The sequence below is a fragment of the Ovis aries genome, chromosome 15 (genome assembly GCF_016772045.2).
Source record: "Ovis aries strain OAR_USU_Benz2616 breed Rambouillet chromosome 15, ARS-UI_Ramb_v3.0, whole genome shotgun sequence".
NCBI classification, from domain to species: Eukaryota; Metazoa; Chordata; class Mammalia; order Artiodactyla; family Bovidae; genus Ovis; species Ovis aries.
Window position 1 is genome coordinate 14,398,124 of NC_056068.1, and position 15,141 is coordinate 14,413,264.

Genomic DNA, 15,141 nt, shown 5'->3' on the forward strand with positions numbered 1-15,141 from the left:
CCATCTGATGGGAAGAACTGACTCATTTGAAAAGACCCCGATGCTGGGAAAGATTGAAGGCGAGAGGAAAAGGGGACAACAGAGGATGAGAGGGTTTGATAGCTTCACTGACGCTATGGCCATGAGTTTGAGTAAGCTCTGGGTGTCGGTGATGGACAGGGAGGCCTGACGTGCTGCAGTCCATGGGGTCGCAAAGAGTCGGACATGACTGAGTGACTGAACTGAACTAATGTGGTTTCTTTTCCTTTTTTCCCCCTATATAGAGAGTCTTCTGCTATAACTTGTCCTTCTGGTGTCTCACTAATTAATAATAATTATTTTAAAAATATAACAAAATTATTATTATTACTAACAACATTTTGTATGATGGGCATTTATCATGCATTTTCTCCTAGGTATATTTAATGGACTTTCAAGGTAGCTATCACTGTCTCCAGTGATTAGAGTGATTAAGAAACTGGTCCAAGTTCACAGAATTAGCAAGTGATAGAATAGGGATTTGAACCCAGAAATATCTGACTTTGATCCCCAAAATGTCAATTAAACATGTACTGAACATGTACCCAGTGCTGTACTAAAATATTTAATAAATTACTTTATCTGATCCTCACAGCTGCCAAGATTAAGAAAATTTCCCAGGGTCATTGAATTTGTAATTAGAACCAAATCCAGATTCTTCTTTTCTTTCTTTCTTCTTCTTCTTCTTTTTTTTTTTTTTAGTACATTTTCAGAACTTTTTCTAAGCCCCCACATGACGTCTGGTAGCAGGAGGGCAAAAAACAAAACAAAACACCTCAATCTTGTGTTTAGAAACTTGAGTCCTAGGAGGATGCAGAATGAAGAGAACATGCATGGAAGTTGGGTCTGTTACCATCACAGAGTCCTAACCCTTAGTATGAATGAGTTTATTGATGGTAAGTAGTGGGAGGCTCAGGCGGTAAAGAATCTACTTGCAATGCAGGAGACCTGGGTTTGATTCCTGTGTCGGAAGGATCCCTTGGAGAAGGAAATGGCAACCCACTCCAGTATTCTTGCCTGGAGAATCCCATGGACAGAGGCACCTGGTGTGCTACAGTCCATGGGGTTGCAAAGAGTCGGACATGACTTAGTGACTAAATCACCACCAAGCAGTGGGAACAAAGCGGGTGAGTACAGAGGAGAGTTTAGGAAGTGGAATTAAGTTAGAAAAAGGAACATCAGAAGTTGAGTCTCAGCACTGTGTAGGGCTAGATTTTGTCATTTTAAATCATCTTCATTTCGACCAAAAATATTTATTAGAAAAGGCTTCAAATTACAGAGTAGAATCAAGAAGCAGAAAAAATTGGTGTCTAAAGGGTAAATGTCAGAGAATAAAATCATTTTGATTTTGGTTGAAGAAACAGAATACTTTTTTAAAGTGATTCTGCTGTAAATGAGAAAAAGAGAAAAGCATTTTAAGTTATCATCTTATATAATTTCCAGTTGAGATTATCAAGCTATTTCATTCACGCTTCTCATTTACCTCCTCCAACATTTAGCTGCCCAAATGAATTTGACTTGATGTGGAGAAAGCATAGGGGAAACACTAACATTCTCTGTGTTCATTTTGATCTTAAGATTCTTAATTTTTATTTTCTGAATGAATTCCCACTAATCCCAGTGATAGAATTCTTAATATTTGTGCTCATCAGAGTCAATATGGAATATACAGAGAAATGAAAAGATCAGACTAAAATTTCTCACAATCCCACTATTCTGATATTGTTAGCATTTTGATATATTCCTTATTTATTTTTCTATTTTTTATTTTAAAAATGAGATTATAAAAATACTCTTGTTTTACTCCAAGTATCTCTTGAGCATTTGCCCATGTCATTAGTGTTTGAAGACATATATTTTAATCACAGTCTAACTGTATATCTACAAATTGTAGTGTATGCAAGCCATCCTCTGTTGTTGGCTATTTAGACTGATTTCAGATTTCCACCATTACAAATGTGGTATTAATTTTTGTACATAATCATTCCATGGCCCATACCTCTTTTAGTACACCCTCTGCTCAGCATGTCTCAGCTTTTTTTCTTTCACAGACATGATTGATAATATTCACGTTTGAGACTTTTCCTACAGTCGTGTGTTAGACTTACCTAAGGTTATATCCAATTTCTTGTGTTTTAATTAAATGTAATACCTATACATTTTTCTTTCCCTCCATGCAGAAGGGTTGAGATGAGTAAAAAGTGAGGTAAGGGATTTCCATGAGTCCACTATATTTTATAAATAAACACTGTATGAATTTCAGTACTATATTACTAGTGATAATTTATTTCAAACATACCTTATAGCTGATTGTGCCACCTAACTGGAAAAGCACTGTTTAGCTGACCTAAGCAAGCCCTCTTATATTCTCTGAGTGGCTTGAGCATACATTCACATTGAAGACCATATCTAACTATGATTTCTGCTTTACAAATAAATGCACTTGTATTTATTTACATAGTATTACATAGATGTAAATTACAAGCTATGGACAGAATTAGATCTTCACCTGAGAAGGGAGCAGTTTAGGGTTTGGGAAGGGCTGAATAAGCATAAATGGATACTTCTTGTGTGCTTCCCCATCCCACTCTGGTCCAAAGGTTCTGATGAAACTTTCCTGAGGGCTAGCCCCTCCCTGTGCAACCAACTCTGAATCACTGCTTCAGAGAGAGCATAACTAAGCCTTTCTGTTGTCCTGGGACAATATCTGTGGTCTGAAATCCTAGCTAATTCAGCTGCCTATTTCTTCATCTTTGAGTAAGGTAAGGTCAAGACTATTTTTGTTTGTTTGTTTTTTAGCTTGGGAGATGCATGAAGATTTACAACAACTGAAAAGCACATGGGTTGGGGCATGTGGGTGGTAACTTGATATTATCTCCTCCAGGGACAGTGTTCTACTTGAAACATTTATAGGATGTGACCTTTTCACAGCTGAGAAGGGCAAGCCATCTTGGTCTGGTATTGACAGAGTGGTCCAACTTGATGGGTCTGAATGTTGCATCTTAGAATAATCTAATCATAGGTAAAAGACGTTTCCTTACTGGAAGAATTTTAATGCTGTATTAGTTGACCTTTTGTCTGCGATGAAAGCACGAAAACTAGAACTAGTTGGTTTTTTTTTAAGGGAATTAATTTTGTCCATTACAACTAAGAAATTGTTTAACAACCAAATTACGGGAAGAACAAGGATGCTTTCCAGTAAAGAAACAAGAAACTCTCTCTCCTTGCCACGTCCCCACCCCCACCCTCCCCACCACCCCCACCCCGCCACCCGCCTCCCCGCCTTTCCAACTCTGGCATGGTCTTCTTTCCTCATAGGAAATTCATTCTGTGTCATTGCAAATTAGTTTTGTCCACATTGCTGAAAATGTGGGAGTGGGGTGGGAGTGATAGATCCAAGCTTTTTAAAAATGTCTTTTAGTCTTATAGTTTCTACCCCTTGGGAGGACCAACAGACTTTTCTACCACCTCAAGTCCAAAACTATACCAAAAGATTCCTTGGCTGGTTTGGATTAAGGGAACAAAGAGGTGTCCTGAGAAAAACAGAGACATTAACAAGGAAAGTTTCTCCTAAAAAAAAAGTGCTTACTCCATTAGGCTGCCCAAAGCCTTCTGTTTCGGATGACTTGCTGAAGAAGGGAGTGAAAAGGGAGTTGAAAGGGGAGGGAGAAGACAAGGAAAAAGGTGTGTGTGTGTGTGTGTGTGTGTGTGTGTGTGTGTGTGCTCAATCATGACTGACTCTTCACAACCCCATGGACTGTAGCCCACCAGGCTCCTCTGTCCATGGAATTTTCCAGCAAGAATACTGGAGTGGGTTGCTATTTCCTTCTCCAGGGGATCTTCCTGACCCAGGGTTTGAACCTGCATCTCCTGCATTGGCAGGCACATTCTCTACCAGCTGAGCCACCGGGAAATCCCCTGAGTGTTACAGGACACATACCAAAATTGCTTATTTTTCCTGTTGCTCATGATTTTGTTTCTCCCCTCAATTCTCTGGCACTAAGGTTCACAAAGGGAGGCTAGAAGTCATGAGGCTGGAAGATTCATCTGGAGCAGGAGCTGGGTGTTTTTTGGAGTGTCAATTCCCCTGGTGAGTTCTAGCTGCAAAACAGTAGAGGTGTGTGCTCTTTCCCACACCCTGGCTTTCAGCTGCCTTCCTCTGTGGCCAGCTGAAAACTGTATGCTAATGGGAAATGCATATGGTAAACCCAGAAAAGCCACAATGTCAAAAGCAATAGGCAGTGGACCAGGCAAGTATGAGATAGGTCTCTACTGGCCTCTGCCACCATTTCTACCCGAAGTTTCAACATGAGTAATGTTTGACATCCATGACTTTTCCTTCAAAATTTCCCTGCCCAAGTCCATGCAAAGGACAGGTGGTATGATACAAGTACATGGCCTTGAGCAGCTGACTTTGGATCTGTGCCTCATTACAAATGTAATTATATATATAACATTATAACTTTTACCTTTGGTGGAGATATCAAACTTAAAAGCCTAGATGCCAGGCAAGTTATATTAAAAAAATGTTGTAGAAAGGATGAAATGAGAGATTATATTTTCTTCTAGCAGGTTATTGTTATAGGGCTTACTACTGTCTAAACATCTCTCTTTTTTTATTTTAAGAGAACATGTAAATCCAGCCTTTTCAAGAATGATTGAACATGGCCCACCCAAATGCATAAATGGACTGTTTTCAGGCCCTTTCACTCTGTAGGACTCAAACTTTCAGCTCTGTCTTCCTGTTTTTGGAGATCTGGCCTTTAGACCCCCTTTGGCATTGTATGTTTCTGTTCTTTATTTGGTGGTCAGAGAAGTCATCTTGTTTTTTGAGCAAGGCTACATCTTTTTATCTTTCACTTCTCATTTTTCCTTACTTGTCCGTCTTTGAGTGGGAGAGGAACTCACAGCAACATTTTGACAAGAAACTTTGGCTCATGCTCTTTCAACTATACCATATACACTTGGTTAGGATGCTTTGTTCTGTTATAATTCAATCCATCTCAACTAAAAGAATTGGATTTATTAAATCCCTGCTGAAATTCACATAGTGTATGTCTACAGCACCATGAAAGGAAAAATCAAATTAGTTCGGTATATTTTTTGCTTAGTAGACTTATGCTGTTTTCAAGCTGTTGGTACTTTCTTTGCTCAGTGCTATCCAAACATCTATTTAATAATTTATTTTAGCATTTTGCCAGGAATGAATAGGCAATCTCAGTGATCTAGCTTTCCTGAGACATTTCTTACTCCTCCTTTTCAAAGTTAGGACAGCATGTGCCTATAAGTTTTTGAAACCTTACTTATTCTCATAATTATTAAACTACAGCCTTGTATCAATGGCACAAAACTGGAGGAGAAGCCAAAGTATTTAAGAATAGTATCCAAACTCAGGAGATCTTGCCAAGTTACAGCAGTGAACTCAGTTTCATGAAATACATATTAAAAAGTAGCAGCTATACTTAAGGAAACAAAACAACAAAACCCCCAAGAAATATGAGAAGAAATCAAAAATTTTGGTTGACTGCCGACTCAGTGGGAGGCCTAAGGGTGATGTGGTTAACAAGGTCAGAAACAAAACGCAAGCAAAAGCAAAAACAGAGAAACACGAATTGAGGAGTAGTACAATGTTCAGAAACATGGACGGCAGTGAGATTGTTTTCAAAACTGAAGCTTGGACTTCCCTGGTGGAGCAGGGGACGGGAGTCTCCCTGCCAGTGCAGGGGACACAGGTTTGACCCCTGCCCGAGGAAGAGTCTTTGTGCCATGGAGCAGCTGCACCCATGTGCCACAACTACTGAGCCCGAGTGCAACTCCTGATGCCCGTGCGCTTAGTGGCTATGCTCCGCAACACGAGAAGCCGCTGCAGCGCGAAGCCTGCGCACCGCAAAGAAGAGGAGCCCCGCCTACCGAAACTAGAGAAAGCCCACGCCTAGCAATGAAGACCCAACACAGCCAAAAATAAGGAGTAAGAAATAAACATGAAGCTCATAGAAGAGCACCTACCTTAGTTGATGGAAGTGAGGTTACCACTGGCTGGAATTACAGAGCTTACCCATATTATAAAATATATGGACAAAGTATCTTTAAGGTCCTATATCTGCTGTCCCCCATAAACTGCACATAAACACTAAGGAGAGCAGATTATACGAAGTCCCAAAGCAACTTAGTTTAATTTCCAAATCAAACTACCTTTTTCCCCATTCCTCTTCTTGAGTGTCCTCTCCCTCTCTGAAGGCACCTCAGTACCCAGGTGTCCTGCCACACACACACATAGACACACACACACGATAACACTGGTTCCCTCCCTTTCTCAGTGACTCTCAGTGTCCAGGCTATAAACAGCTGTGATCACGTTCCAACCCCCACTGGTCCAGGGTAATTGTACCTCCCAGAGTTGTCCATCATGCCTGTGCAGACCTGTATCTCAATGGCCATCACACAGGTTTATAAGCATCTTGAGACCAAAGGCCCTGTTTTTTCCATCAGCCCCAATACCTGTCACATTGCTCAGCACATAGTGCTTTCTCAATAAATACTCATAGAGATAAATGCTTAGATAAACCTGGAGGAGAAAAGTCACAAAAAACTCTGCAAGAAACCTTCAAATATTTCTAAGCAGACTTATCGAAGAGGTGTTAGACCACAGGGTGAGCCTGATAAGCAGGGCTATGTAGTGATGAAAAGTGAAGACTGTGGAGTCAACTGCCTATGTTCAAGTCCTACCTCCTCTGCTTAACAGCTGCAGGGCCTTGGACAAGTTATCATCCTTCCATGCTTCACAGGTAAAAGAACACTTATTTCACTGACTTGTGAGAACTGAACAAGTGAAAGCAAGTAGCACGTTTCAAAGAACGCCTGGTGAGTAAGGCTTCAGTACACACCAGCCATGACACTGACTATGATTCTTCATTTACTTCTCAGCCTGTAACAGTCATGTTCGGTGGTCATCCATCACAAAGCAGGCTCTAAAGCAAGATTTCAGTCAGTTAGTCAGTTCAGTCACTCAGTCGTGTCTGACTCTTTGCGACCCCATGGACTGCAGTACGCCAGGCCTCCCTGTTCATCACCAGTTCCTGGAGCTTACTCAAACTCATGTCTATTGAGTCAGTGATGCCATCCAACCATCTCGTCCTCTGTCGGTCGTCCTCTTCTCCTCCCACCTTTAATCTTTCCCAGCATCAGGGTCTTTTCCAATGAATCAGTTCTTCACATGAGGTGGCCAAAATATTGAAGTTTCAGCTTCAGCATCAGTCCTTTCAATGAATATTCAGGACTGATCTCCTTTAGGATGGACTGGTTGGATCTCCTTGCAGTCCCAGGGACTCTCAGAAGTCTTCTCCAACACCACAGTTCAAAAGCATCAATTCTTCGGTGCTCAGCTTTCTTTACAGTCCAACTCTCACATCCGTACATGACGATTGGAAAAACCAAAGGATGCTCAAAATACTGCACAATTGCACTAGACAATTGTCTGACTAGACAGACCTTTGTTGGCATAGTAATGTCTCTGATTTTTAATGTGCTGTCTAGGTTGGTTATAACTTTTCTTCCAAGGAGCAAGTGTCTTTTAGTTTTGTGGCTGCAGTCATCATCTGCAGTCATTTTGGAGCCCCAAAACAAAGTCTGTCACCATTTCCATTATTTCCCTGTCTATTTGCCATGAAGTGATGGGACCAGATGCCATGATCTTCGTTTTCTGAATGTTGAACTTTAAGCCAACTTTTTCACTCTCATCTTTCACTTTCATCAAGAGGCTCTTTAGTTCTTCTTCACTTTCTGTCATAAGGGTGGTGTCATCTGCATATCTGAGGTTATTGATATTTCTCCCAGAAATGTTGATTCCAGCTTGTGCTTCTTCCAGTCCAGAGTTTCTCATGATGTACTCTGCATAGAAGTTAAATAAGCAGGGTGACAATATACAGCCTTGATGTACTCCTTTTCCGATTTGGAACCAGTCTGTTATTCCTTGTCCAGTTCTAACTATTGCTTCCTGACCTGTATACTGATTTCTCAAGAGGCAGGTCAGGTGGTCTAGTATTCCCATCTCTTTCACAATTTTCCACAGTTTGTTGTGATCCACATAGTCAAAGGCTTTGGCATAGTCAGTAAAGCAGCAGTAGATGTTTTTCTGTAACTCTTTTGCTTTTTTGATGATTCAGCAGATGTTGGCAATTTGATCTCTGGTTCCTCTGTCTTTTCTAAAACCAGCTTGAACATCTGGAAGTTCACAGTTCACGTATTGCTGAAGCCTGGCTTGGAGAATTTTGAGCATTACTTTACTAGTGTGTGAGATGAGTGCAACTGTGCAGTACTTTGAGCATCCTTTGGCATTGCCTTTCTTTGGGACTGGAATGAAAACTGACCTTTTCCAGTCCTGTGGCCACTGCTGAGTTTTCCAAATTTGCTGGCATATTGAGTGCAACACTTTCACAGCATCATCTTTTAGGATTTGAAATAGATCAGCTGGAATTCCATCACCTCCACTAGCTTTGTTCATAGTATTGATTCCTAAGGGCCACTTGTGTACAGCAAGGTTTACACAAAAGTAATTTATTTGGGGACTATTCTCAAAGAACAGGAGTGTAGGCCAGTGAAGGTTAAAATGAAGGAGGAAAAAACTTCCATCTTGCTAGAAACCTTCTGAGAAACTATGTAGAGTGCATCTTGAAATGGAATAGAAGAGGCTGTATTAATCCATGGACTTGTGTCCTCAGTGGTCAAGGGCCGTCCATAGTGTAAGTCTCTTTCACCTCCTATTTGCACTTTCATCAGAATAGCTGGGGCTTCCCAGGTGGTGCTAGTGGTAAAGAAACCACCTGCCAATGCAGAAGACAGAGGAGATGCGGGTTTGATCCCTTTGTTGAGAAGATCCCTTGGATGAGGAAATGGCAACCCACTCCAGTATTCTTGCCTGGAGAACCTGATGGACAGAGGAACCTTGCAGGCCACAGTCTACAGGGTTGCAAAGAGTCAGACATGACTGAAATGACTTAGCACACACACCCACACAGAACAGCTGAGTAAACCTTACCAGTGGAGAAAAAGAGGTTTTAGGAAAGACTAATGTATACTTCGTATATATAACAATGTAATGTATTATATAAAGAGATACATAATGTAAGACATATATGTATATATACATATATAGAAATATACACATAGTTGTATATGTGTATATATATATGTGCACACATATACATACACACACACACACACATATATATATATATATATATATATGGATTTCCCCCCTAGCTCAGTTGGTAAAGAATCTGCCTGCAATGCAGGAGACCTGGGTTCAATCCCTGGGTCAGGAAGATCCGTTGGAAAGGAAAATTGCACTCCACTATTCTTGCCTGGAGAATCCATGGCAAAGGAGCCTGGCAGGCTACAGTCCATGGGGTTGCAAGAGTCAGACACAATTTAGTGACTAAACCACCATATATGTAAATGGTGGTTTCTATGTATTTATTTATAATGTTATATTTATATATATTATTTATATAAATAATATATAAACCACCATATATATGTGTGTATATATATATACAGGGCTTATATATATACAAGGCTTATATATATACAGGTGTATATATATATATACACACACACACATACATATATGTAGTATATATATATATATATATATTATATATGTATATATATACACAGAGCCTTCCAAGTGGGGAAGTGGTAAAGAATTTGCCTGCCAATGCAGGAGATGCAAGAAACATGGTTCAATCCCTGAGTCAGGAAAATCCCCTGCAGCAGGAAATGGCAAAATACATATGCATACTTCTTCTATATTATACACACACATACCAGGCACATTGCACCTAAGGTAACATGCTGTCATTTATGTCTGTGTGCTGCAAGTGGCTGGAATAAACAAGGAAGCAGAGTGGATGTGAGGTGGGCATAAGGAATGGTGGGCATAAGAGGTCCTGTCTCTGTGGTAAAGATAAACTGATTCGGCTCCCAGGAGTGGGGAAATGGCTCAGCCTGACCAATCAGAGTTCTCCACCCACCAGCCACAGATATAGTTTCAGGAATGGATATGCAAGCCTGGGCTGTTTTATTGCTAAAAGAGAACATATCTGTCTTTGCCCAGAAATGCAAAGTAGCTGAGCATCATATAGTCATACTCTTTGCAAGGCTAGAAATCTGAATTCTCTATCTCAGACAAAGGTTGGTGGGAGCAAGACAGGGAGGTGGGGAAATAGGATGTGGTAGTATGAAGACCGAGGAGGATCCAGAGAATATACAAACACTTCCTGCTGTGTATTTCACTGAAGTACCTGTGCCTTACCTCTTACTGTTATAGTCTATTGTTCCAGGTGCCCTGAGGCATAGTTCATGGCATCCGGTCCCATCACTTCTTGGCAAATAGATGGGGAAACAGTGGAAATGGTGTCAGACTTCATTTTTGGGGGCTCCAAAATCACTGCAGATGGTGATTGCAGCCATGAAATTAAAAGACGCTTACTCCTTGGAAGGAAAGTTATGACCAACCTAGATAGCATATTAAAAAGCAGAGACAAGTTGATTCCTCCAGTTCCATTCTTCTTTCTCAATATTGCTTTGGCTATTCGAGGTTTTTTGTATTTCCATACAAATCTTGAAATTATTTGTTCTAGTTCTGTGAAAAATGTGGCTGGTAGCTTGATAGGGATTGAATTGAATTTGTAAATTGCTTTGGGTAGTATACTCATTTTCACTATATTGATTCTTCCAATCCATGAACATGGTATATTTCTCCATCTATTAGTGTCCTCTTTGATTTCTTTCATCAGTGTTTTATAGTTTTCTATATATAGGTCTTTAGTTTCTTTAGGTAGATATATTCCTAAGTATTTTATTCTTTTCGTTGCAATGGTGAATGGAATTGTTTCCTTAATTTCTTTTCTACTTTCTCATTATTTGTGTATAGGAATGCAAGGGATTTCTGTGTGTTGATTTTATATCCTGCAACTTTACTATATTCATTGATTAGCTCTAGTAATTTTCTGGTGGAGTCTTTAGGGTTTTCCATGTAGAGGATCATGTCATCATGTTTGGGAATGCATGTAAGAATTAAAGATTTTAAAATTTAAAAAATAAAAAACTAAAATTAAAAAAAAAAAAAAAAGCAGAGACATTACTTTGCCAACAATGGTCCATCTAGTCAAGGCTATGGTTTTCCAGTGGTCATGTATGGATGTGAGAGTTGGACTGTGAAGAAAGCTGAGCGCCAAAGAACTGATGCTTTTGGACTGTGGTGCTGGAGAAAACTCTTGGGAGTCCCTTGAACTGCAAGGAGATCCAACCAGTCCATTCTAAAGGAAATCAGTTCTGGATGTTCATTGGAAAGACTGATGCTAAAGCTGAAACTCCAATACTTTGGCCACCTAATGAGGAGAGTTGGCTCATTGGAAAAGATCCTGATGCTGGGAGGGATTGGGGGCAGGAGGAGAAGGGGACGGCAGAGGATGAGATGGTTGGATGGCATCACCGACTCGGTGGAAATGAGTTTGAGTGAACTCCAGGAGTTGGTGATGGACAAGGAGGCCTGGCGTGCTGGGGTTCATGGGGTTGCAAAGAGTCAGACACTGAATGACTGAACTGAACTGAATTGAGGCATAATTAAAATAGACACAGTTTTTGAGAGCAAGAAGGATGATAAAGAGCTAGGCATATTCCTAAGACACAGAAACTATGAAACAGGGTACATGTTCAGAGACCAAGATTCAGTAAGACATATGGTTGTGTTTATTAACAAGCTGGCCAGTTGCTGATTGAGTTTTTAAGGGAATTGTACTGCCAGAGAAACCCTAATCCTACAACTTCTCAACCCTAAAAAACCCCTAAAATTTCAAATCTGCATCCAGAGCCAGTGCAGTTAGATTTAACAGATACAGGGCCATTCTCCAAAGAGGAATCATGTGACACTGGGCCCCTGGAGCAGAACCTGGAGTCAGCCAGGAAGGCCATCCACTGTCTTACTGCATTGCAAGCAGGGATTCCTTGCTAATTCTGTCCACTTGTGTGAGATCTGTTGTGATCTAGTAATCTTTGATATTGTCTTAATTTCTCTCCTTTTCCAACTGGGAATTTGAATTGCAGATATTTTCTTTCCCCCTCCATATTGCATGTTCTTTTTTTGAGGGAGACTGCTTTAATATATCACTTAGTAATGTATTATAAATCCTACATCTGGCCCTGCCCTAGAAGAATGCTTGTCAGTTGGACAACTTCAGTTTACACCTAGGTGCAGGACTTAGGGGTAACTGAATATATCTCTTGGCAGAGGAATGCCTTGTCTTTCCTGTTGTATATGGAGCAATTTGCATCATGTGGGGAGAGGGGTATATGTGAAATGATCTGTGCACCAAGAATGAGGTTTTGTCTCTGCAGTATCATTCTTCACTCCTTCTTTTGGGTAATTCTCTTTATCTTGTTTTATGGGGATTTTGTTCAACCTATGTGGTTCAAGAGGGACTGATTCCTCTTCCCCCAGCCGTTGGTCCCAAGAGATAGATGTTTGACTTAAAACTGATGGACCAGGATCCTCTAAGCTCACAACTACAGTTACTGGCACACAGATGAGTGGGAGACAGTTCAATCAAGCTTCCCAGGGCTTTGGAACCTCTGGATCCAGCTAAGCCTGAACAACTCTGGGGGACTCTTCAATTAGTCCACTCTTAAAAACCAAAATAATTTGAGTTAAGAGTTATGACTTGCAACTAAAAGATTTATGGCTAGTCCTCAGCTTCTTATATAGGAAATATTTCCTAACATTCAGACTTAGCCAAGAATGGAAAAGACTATTTTGAGTTCCCTTTCCCTGGAGGTTATCCAGTAAGTGGATGGTAACCACATCTATGAAATGCATTCAGTCACTACTCGAAGAGAGACAACTTAAAATCTCATCCAGGACTGTATTCAGCTCTCAGTCCATAAGCTCTAAATGATGTGTTGGTCTATCAAGGCTCGATGTGACTTCTCTTAATGCTGAGATGTATTCCCAAGGGTTAATGAAAGAGAAAGATGTCTGGGGATGGTTCTTGGGTAGATAGTCAATCCCATGTGCCTTACCACTCAGTAGAGATTTTTGTTGAGTATCTCATATATTGTCCAAGGTCTCATTCAAATCTGCTATGCCCTTATCCTATGAAATAAAAATAGGACAAAATCAACTTCAAAAAAATGCTTTTTCTAGTCTATTTTTTAAAAATTGTATCCTCTTATCTATTCCATCTCTAGTGTTAGTAGGTACTCAAACCCCCTTTCTCATTAGGCATTGATTTAATTTACCATCACTTTGTAAGTGGGAAATGAGTGTTGAAATTTCTCAAGCCTGTATAACTTCACTGAGCTTGAGTTATCTAATTTTGATGAGGATTACTGCCATAGAGTACAGATTTTTGTTGTGAGGCATCTGTATAAAAGACATTGAAATACTTGGAACAACTTAGATTGCAAGAGGTTGAACATTTCCTTCTGTTACTGTTTTAAAAAATAATAGTCATAGTGCCTATGGCTTGCGAAGTTTTATGGGAAGCCATGAAGAGAAGCTGTTGTATGAAAGGATGCTTATTAAAATCCTACATACATTATGTATGAATCTGCACTTTTTTTGACCTCCTCTCTTGGAACTATCCCAATCCAGATTACACCAGGCTGAGCTGTAAAACTCAGAGAAAATTGAAAGTCTCTTTAATTGGAGCATTAGGAAGTTTCAAAACAGCAGTTCAAGAAAGCCTCTCAAGGATTTAAGTTTATCAAAATATAAGCCAAGTTCTTGTGTGAATGTCATGTTCTACCCTGAGAAAGATAGTTCCAGTCAACACTGGGCACAGCAGGCTGGCAGCTGGTCAAAAACAGGCACTGGAAGCCTTATAATTGGGGACGTAGTAAGTGCGTGACAAAGGGTTCTGCTTTTATATTTACAAACTAGAGATTCTCCACTTCTCAGCCTTAGCAGACATAAATGAATAGGTGTTTAGTGTAAAGGGAAGATAGAAGCAACATGGAAAGAGCAGATGCTTTTTTCAGACACATTTAAAATGCTCAGAACCAGCTGGTATGGAATTCTGGAAGGAACCTTAATCTTTTGATCTGGGGAAAGGCATCTTTGCAGCTTGAAAGGCAGAGGAACAAAAGGGGCTGCACACCTCTAAGAGCTGAAAGCTCCCATTTGATGAGGAGAAGGTTAAGGTGAAGGTGAAATCACTCAGTCATATCCAACTCTTTGTAACCACATAGGCTGTAGTCTACCAGGCTCCTCCATCCATGGGATTTTCCAGGCAAGAATACTGGAATGGGTTGCCATATCCTTCTTCAGGAGATTTTCCTGACCCAGGGATTGAACCTGGGTCTCCTGCATTGTAGGCAGATGCTTTACCATCTGAGCCACCAGGGAAGTCAGGGCATGAGGAGGGCATGGTTGAAATCAGGCATGCAAAAATAAATGACTGAACCACCCACCTCTTCTCCTACTCAACATCTGAGCTAGGAGTTCAGGAGTGCTGGCACCCTGACCCTCAGGGAACAACTCAAAGGGGATGCAGCTATGGTCAGGGTTAGTGGTGGTAGGAGAGGAAGGGCAGTGAAGGGGCCAAGACTTGTTGTATATAAATATGCCCTATGCATGCATGCCAAGTCACTTCAGCCATGCCTGACTCAGTATGACCCTATGGACTGTAGCCCACCAGGCTCCTCTGTCCATGGGATTCTCCAGGCAAGAATACTGGAGTGGAGTGCCATGCCCTCCTCCAGGGGATCTTCCTGACCCAGTTTCGAAACTGTGTCTCTTATGTCTCCTGAATTGGCAAGAGGGTTTTTCACCACTAGCACCACGTGGGAAGCTGCACACCTGGGCAATAGGAAAACTTTTCTTGGAAACCTGAATAGTACATATGAGTCAAAGACAAGTATCAAATCTCTGAAAATACCACTTAGGAAAATGCATTTTGGCTTTTCTGTAGATCCCAAATTATGTTTGACCTATTTTCTAGTATCATTATCTGCTCTGTAACCACTATCTGTTTAAACTTTTCGGTATAGCTTATATCTTGTTGTAGGCATGAGCATAGCAAAACAACTCTTGGAGACGTTCATTCCATCTTTTTCCCTTTTTTT

The 15,141-nt window shown here is 40.6% G+C and overlaps 1 non-coding gene across 1 annotated transcript; it reads right to left on the reverse strand.

The window, feature by feature from the left end:
* Positions 1–14,349: 14,349 nt before the first annotated feature.
* Positions 14,350–14,422, reverse strand: TRNAC-ACA (transfer RNA cysteine (anticodon ACA)). Its single transcript has one exon. It is a non-coding gene; the product is annotated as a tRNA-Cys (tRNA).
* Between the last annotated feature and the right edge of the window lie 719 nt (positions 14,423–15,141).